The sequence below is a fragment of the Zingiber officinale genome, chromosome 3B, assembly GCF_018446385.1.
Source record: "Zingiber officinale cultivar Zhangliang chromosome 3B, Zo_v1.1, whole genome shotgun sequence".
Classification (NCBI taxonomy): domain Eukaryota; kingdom Viridiplantae; phylum Streptophyta; class Magnoliopsida; order Zingiberales; family Zingiberaceae; genus Zingiber; species Zingiber officinale.
Window position 1 is genome coordinate 6444330 of NC_055991.1, and position 7957 is coordinate 6452286.

At 37.0% G+C, this 7957-nt stretch overlaps 3 non-coding genes across 3 annotated transcripts; all 3 read left to right on the plus strand.

Moving 5' to 3' along the window:
- Positions 1-12: 12 nt before the first annotated feature.
- TRNAP-AGG lies at positions 13-84 on the plus strand. The gene has a single exon. It is a non-coding gene; the product is annotated as a tRNA-Pro (tRNA).
- Positions 85-167: 83 nt separating this feature from the next.
- Positions 168-240, plus strand: TRNAP-AGG. Its single transcript has one exon. It is a non-coding gene; the product is annotated as a tRNA-Pro (tRNA).
- Positions 241-1046: 806 nt separating this feature from the next.
- TRNAA-UGC lies at positions 1047-1119 on the plus strand. Its single transcript has one exon. It is a non-coding gene; the product is annotated as a tRNA-Ala (tRNA).
- Positions 1120-7957: the final 6838 nt, after the last annotated feature.

Below are 7957 nucleotides of genomic sequence, written 5' to 3' on the forward strand. Positions count from 1 at the left end.
TTATAAACAAATGGGCATTTGGTCTAGTGGTATGATTCTCGCTTAGGGTGCGAGAGGTCCCGAGTTCAATTCTCGGAATGCCCCATTTTTCGTTCAAATTTCTTTTTTTTAAAAAATTTAATATACTAAAGTGTTTATATTAGATTAAATTAAAATTATAAACAAGTGGGCATTTGGTCTAGTGGTATGATTCTCGCTTAGGGTGCGAGAGGTCCCGAGTTCAATTCTCGTAATGTCTCATTTTTAATTTTAATATACTGAATTATTTACATTAATTAAAATTGATATAGTAACTAGTTTTAAATTGTAAACAAGCAGACATTTGGTCGATTATGTAAGAGGTACCTGAGTCCATCTTCTCTTTTTAAGTTTTAATATACTGAAGTGTTTACATTAGGTTAAATTCATATAGAGCTAGATATTAATGAAATGTCGGTGAATTAAAATATGTGCTATACTATTTTTACAAAAATTTTAATCGCGATTAAGCTTTTAGAAAAAATATTCTTATCATTAACTAATAGTTAAAAAAATACAAAAGTTTGGATATTTCTAAGTGATTTATTAGTCACATTTTGCTTTTTAGAGAAAAAGATAATGTACTTAATATAATATCATTGAAACAACATGTTAAGATTGAACCGAACGATCATAGGCTATAAAATCTAAGAAGAGATAATATTAAATCAGGAAGAAAATAATTCACAAACACAAAAGAAAAAACAAAGGAAAGGAGTTGATATTGAATTAAACTTCATAACTATAATTATCTCAATATTTTAACAAGTTTTACCACTTTGGTGTATTTTAATGTGTATATATATATAGAGTTCTTAATTTTCTAATATTAAGGATAATATGAGCATGAGCCCTTCTTTAATTTTTAAGTAATTTAATGTAATTGATTTTTGATTCATGTTACCTACCTTAATAAAAATAAACCATGATAATAATTTTTTTTATAAAATGTTTGAGAAAGACAGGCAGATGCATACATGTTGCATTTATCTAGGTAATCAAAGACAATTATGTTCTCAAATCCCAATGGGGATGCAGCTCAAATGGTAGAGCGCTCGCTTTGCATGCGAGAGGCACGGGGTTCGATCCCCCGCATCTCCACTAACTTTTGTCCCTTTTTTCCATTAAATTCTTCAATGGTTAAGTTTCAAGAACTTACAAAAACCCAGAACCATCCTTTTCATAATCCCAAATTTATTTTAGAATTATTTTCATACAGTTTGTTTTATTTTAAATTTATTTTCATACAAAAACCCAGAACTCTCTGCAAATTTATTAGACGTCAAGACAGGAATAGTAGGCATGTAGTCTATTTTAACATATCTTACTTCATTTGCACCTGAGAAATTTGTTTGATTATGTAGTCGTTCAGTCTATGATTGATGCCAATTCAAGTCATGGTGATCGATATGTCCACTTTTCTTACCTTCAGAAGTTCCAAAAGTTCTATGAGAGGCAGTAGAATTTCTTTTCCTTGCTCCCTCTACTTTTTCAGGGAAAATTATGTGCTGAGATTGAGAAGTTAATAAATCACCTTCTGTAGATAACTCTAGTGAATTTTCAAAGCAAATCTGAGAAGCTGATGGACCTTTCGTTGTCTCTTCATTATCTACTGTTCTCCCAAATGTGCATAATTTGTTACCTTGCTGTGATCTTTGAACCTAATATCACTGGCTTGAGAAGAAATGCCCCCAGTTTGAATCTGCTCACCTTGACCTCTCAATCTAACCTGCTCAGTAACAGATGCAGTTTGCGCTATTTGCACATTGTTGTCGAATTTCAATTGACTTCGACTAGATATGAAGCTCTTAGAGCCAGATTTTTTGTTTGTTTCAGAAAAAAAAATTTTGGTCAATACTGAAAGCATCTTGATCATCTAATCCACAGTGATACACCCTGCCAACAGAAGCACTCAGGTAATGTATGCCCTGATTGTTCTGGCCATGGTCATGAGGTTAGAAGCTTTCTGATCTTCCTCATTACAGTTTCTATCCCCTGTTAAACCATTGTAAAAGGAGAATGATGATGTCAAAGTAGAACAGGGGCTTGGTGCCTTGTGTCCTTTAACATCTAACCTGCATTGAGATGTTGCACTATCCTTCAAGCTAGTAATCTCAGTGACTCTGGTTCTATTTTGGGACAGATATAGGAAATTACCAGATGTAGAAGTTCCAATAGCAACACCACCCCTATTCTTGCAATTGAAACTAGTGTTGCTTCTGTGACTCTCAAAGCCCATGTCACCCCATCTTCCGAATACTGACTTTTCTGGCACATGAGAAGAAAGCCTTCGGTGCTCACCTTTAGTTTGTATTAGTGTATTAGAAACACTTGATGAGCTGACATTCTTAGAACTTGCAGAGAGTTCTTTCTGCTTGTTTTCGAAGAGGTTAATTCGATCCTGCACACTTAACCGCCTAGAGTTTCCTCCACTGCATGGAGAAGGATCTTTGGCTGATGAACCAGATAGAAAAGGCTCCTCTGGCACTGCCATATCAAAATGCTGTTGAGTAGGTTGGGCATGCTCCAATTTCTCTGATAGGTTCGTTGTGTTTGGTTGTGATGGTTGGATAACACTGGCATTCTGAAGCTGAAGACCACCAACAGTCCCAGAAGCACTCTTCTCAGCTTACAGTTCATCTGCAGACGCACCGGAGCTAAAACAGGATCTAATTTTCCCATCAGCTGAGCTTTTGTAACGTAAAGGCAGAGACTTTGACTGCTGCTGATGGTCAATAAGATCAGGGTTTCTTTGAGAAACCAAGATGAATTTGTTGCATGCCTCACTGATTGCAATAGTGTGAGTTGTAAAAGTTAAAAAAAAGTAGGAGATTAGAAAAACATCCAAAAAAGCCAAGCAAGATAGCATAATCAATCTCACAAAAGTACCACAACAGGAGGACCTTAACATATTTCACTATATATGGAGTGGTAGTATAATGGAAATACAGGAGGTGAGAAAGTTATTGAACACATGCAAGAAAGAGAAAAAGAATAGTTAAGTAATTAAAATAAGGTCTTCACATATCTATTTTCCCTGATGTATTAATTTTACTACAGCTCTCCCATTGATATTAACTGACAAGCAAATAATCAGACATAGCCACTCCAACTTTAATTAAGTGTTCAATATGATCCAGAACAACCTCATCATATAGTGATAACAGCTTTGGCACTGAAAATACATTGAGAATTTTTAATGTTTGATATCTTGGAATAGGAAAGGCACCACAAAGTACATATACATCATAGAAAGGTCTATATTAAGTGGACTAATCACATGGTACATGAAGAAATCATTATGATTCCTGATGTCAGATGAGACTACTAAGAAGACACAGCCTAGCCACAGATGTTGGTTGACATCTGACCTAACTTGCCACTCCCTGCCTATTTGCCAGCATGGTAGTTAGTAACAAAATAAATGAACCAGTATGCAAGTCATGCTGACTAACATAGCATTTAACAGGCTTCATGTCTGTGGCCTAGATGAACAAGCCAGACCAGATCACAGGCAAATACATGATCCAGGTTTTAATGGATTATGTCGCTTGTGTACGGTATCAATCATACTCTTGTCTTGTATTCTTAACTAGTTTTTGGCCCTCTCAAGAGGAGAAATGATACATATTGGGAACTAATTACGTATAGGTTGCATATTCTTAAGATTGCATTCATTTATTGACTTCTTCAATGCATGTTATCATATTTAATTTTCTTTCTTTAGTCATTCTGCATTGACCATTTCAGTACCATCATAATGATGGCTTCGTTGCTAACGAGAAAAAATGTTGACCAGGATTGCAATATGCAACCCCATTAAAGTAATTGTCATGATTGTTTAATCTGAATTGATTCAATTAAACTGGTTTAGAAGGCAACCACGGAGAACATATGCTCCTCATGCTAGTGGACGAATCACATGTTACATACTTTGCCAACACATAATGAACTACAAACTAAGAACTTTCAAAATGTTAGATAAAAAGTAGATGATATTGTTTCCACACATTAATATGGAAGTTGTGCAAACAATAAAGCCTAGGAAAAAAAAATCAGAGAGAGCAGGGTAACAATGATATCCAGAATATTGATGCATACCAACTCCTCAACAACTCAGAAAACAATTCGAAGCAAGCTAGGCAACTAAGATAAGATGATTGCAGTGTCTAAAGTTCCAAAACTTACTTTAGTCGGTTTGCACCAATATATTCAGCAAACAGAAGCAGATCAGAAACACTTTTGTCACAGAATCCAGCAGAAACTGCACGGGAACAAGATGTGGCCAGATCTTGTTTAAGACTGATGAGCCGCATATCAGTAGCTTTTAGAAACTCCTCCCTGCACAAGAAACCAAAAAATTATTATATTAATTGTTCAATAAGTAACAAGCTAATTTTGTCCCTCTTTCTCTTCCGCCTTAAGTTTCATCTGTCTTGAAGCATTTGGCCAGAGCAAAATGGAGTTTCCAAAACCACAAAGTAGCAACATGATTATTTTGGTTTTCAAAGAAAAGGTCACACACTCCATTTCAGAAACTAAATTGGTTACATTTAGCAAGGGTGTAATATAAATAAACCAGCATGTTAACAATCTTTGACCTAAAACTGGTACCTTGATGTTGCCGCGGATCATATAAAAAAGCCTAAATATCAATTGAAATCCCAAAAATCAATTTTCTAATGACTAAATCATATAGAATGCATCTTAAAGAAATTATTTAAGTGAAAAGACACATCTTTTCATAATTGATAAGGTTTAAGTGAAAAAACACATCCCATGTCTTTTAACCGCTTGAAAGTAACCTTTCATCTCTATAAAAGGAACCTCATTCCTTTGATTTAAAACACTCAATTCTCAAGTTATGAATTCCCCTCTTGAGTTCTCTTCTCGCTCTCCTCTCTTAAGAGTTCCAAGGCTTTGAAAGTTCAACAAGACTCAAAATTCAGAGTGCTCCTATTTCAAGACGTAAGTAGTATCTTGGAAGATAATTGACGATAAATTGTAAGCACCGGGAAAGGACAATATCGTCGTAAGGAAAGAAGGCTTAGCCTTCGCCTCAACCTTAATATTCTGGATAAGCTTACCCTATAGGGGTGTGTCAATATCCAAAGGGATGACTCAACGATCGACGAGATTAAGTCGATAACGATGATACTAAGAACGGTACATTTATTACTTGAAAGGGTGTCTCCATAACCGAAAGGGTATGTAAAGAGTACAAATGGAACAAGGTCCACGTCGTCATATCGAACTCCACCGGTTCAAGTCATCGACTCATTGTTTAGATGACTAACCAAGCTCAATTGTTGGATCGACACTAAGCAGATCCATCAATAATTATAAAATTTCCAACGGTCCTAAGAAGATATTCACGGTTATGGCGACCGTGGATCCCACTCCTACTGGAGAGAAATCGAAGAAATTCTCCGTAATTGTCTTCAAGCGATTACCCTAAAATTACTTGAAGAACATGTACCTTATAAGGTTACTATCAAAAGATATTCTAGAGCATCTACAAGTGAACCTTAATTGTTGGGAGAGTTATTTACAAGGAAGAATAAAACTTTCTTATGCGAGAACCATGCTTTCAAAGGATGGATGACAAAATTATACCATGGGTATAATGTAACAATGATGGTCAAGGCTTTGAGGGGGTCATTTGACTAAAATCACAAAGTCAAGGATAGTGAGTTTAAACTATCCAAAAAGTAGACTAATGAAGTTTTCAAATAGAAGATCAAGCCAGTTGGCAAAAAGCTAGATTTAAGTCTAACTCAATGAGACCTCAATGGAGGTCAAAATAGATGAGTTAGAAGGATTGAATAACATGGGTTGGAATTGACTAAAAAATTGAGTAAGTGTCTCTCGTAGAATAAATACAATCATGGTTAGCACTCCAATCAGACGACTATAGCTATGGCTTGACAAGTTTAGAAGATCAAAGGATGTATATTTCTTGAGTAGAGTATCTCTCAAAGAATAATACAATCCTGGTCAGCACTCCAATCAGACAGCTACAACTTTGGATCGACGAGATTGGAAGACCAAGGGGTTTATACTTGTTGAGTCTAGTGTCTCTCGAAGAGTAAATATAATCCTGGTCAACACTCCGATCAAACAACCACAGTTTTGACTCGAAGAGATTAGAAGACCAAAGGATGTATACTTCTTGAGTCGAGTGCCTCTCGAAAAATAATACCATCCTAGTCAGCATTCCAATCAAACAACCACAACTTTGGCTCGACGAGATTGGAAAACCAAGGGATGTATACTTTTTGAGTTCGATGTCTCTCGAAGAGCAAATACAATCCTGGTCAGGACTTTGATCAAACGACCATAGTTTTGGCTCGATGAGATTGGAAGACCAAGGGATGTATACTTCTTGAGTTAAATGTCTCTTGAATAGTAAATGCAATCCTCGTCAACACTCCAGTCCAACGATCATAGCCTCTAGCTCGATGAAATTGGAAGACTAAGTAATGCATATTTTCTAGATTGAGCATTTTTTAGATCAAGTGCAATCTTGGTAATCATCCTGATTACGCAATCATAGTTTTAACTTGGTGAAATCAGAAGATTGGAATTATGGAGACTTGCTTTTAAGCAAGATTAAGGCGAAGTGTATTAAAAACACTAGAAATATGGTTGAAAAAATTAATTAAGCAAGATAATCTATGGTGATGGAGGGAGAGAATGCATGATATTGCTTAAGGAATATTTCTCGAGGAACAACAACATTCAATAATTGACTATATCTCATTCACCTCGATTTAACAATGTCGTGGCTAAAACATTAAGAAAATGATAAAAGCTAAGTTGAAAAGTTTTGGGTTTATCCTGAAAATTATGGGAGAAATTGTCCTCTCAACAAACCACAAGTCCCAGTGAGATAAAAATGAAAAATCTCCATAAGACATTGAAATGTCACGAACCTTCCAATGAAGTCTATAAACGTGGAGGTGAACCAATAAATGTGGGGTAGTAGGTCCCTACGACCGGTAAGAGGAGAGTGAATTGTCTTGCACAATTAATCAATAAATACCTTTCTCAAAGAATCGGGCTTTAAACGATTACACAATTAAAGAAATATTACAGAATAAAAACGAGTACGAGACAAACAGTTTACTTAGTTGGCAATCAGAGGATTGTTACTCCAAGGCAAATAAGCTCACTATGACGATCTCCTTCTCGAACAAAACGTCAAAGGCGGAGAAACCTCGTACACAGAAATTAAGCTTGGAAGTGAAAAAACATAAAGAGATTCGAAATACAGAATGTGTTATTCAAAATGAAGAAGACCATGACTCTATTTATAACCCACTAATCGAAACTGACCTTGACGTGGCCCAGTCCGAGAACCCCCAGCATGGCAAATCTCATCTTGTCACAAATGGCTATGCAACGGATGCAGAATAAAATTTTATCCCGCTCTGAGCGCCCAGACGCTTGCTGATCCCGATCCACAACGTCGAGGAGTCGATGCGCCCCGACTGGCACTAAAGTGGTCCGGGCGCTTGGAGTAGCTTTGGGTGCTCGGGGCTCAGAATAGCTCCAGGCACCCGGACAAGAGTCAACTCCGAGTTGACTTTTTATTCTGACTTCCGCTCCGGCTCCGCTCGCTTGATTGATTTCGGCCATCCGGAATTGGGCTCACTCGAACCCATCTTCTGGCCTTTTCGAGCAATCTTCCGCTCCGACTTTTCGTCCCTCAAAAACGTCGCGCTCTTCCTTCACATCCCTCTGAAACGCGAGGCACTTCCTTTTCGTTCACTAGCATACTCTTCCGCAACACCTCGTCCCTCGAACGCATCGAGCACGTCGACTCCTTCCCGTGCCATCCTTCTCGCGTCTTTCGCTCGACTTCTTGTGCTCCTAAGTTCCTACACACTTACACACAAGGATCAAAACTCAACAGAACCTAACTTGACTTGGTTGA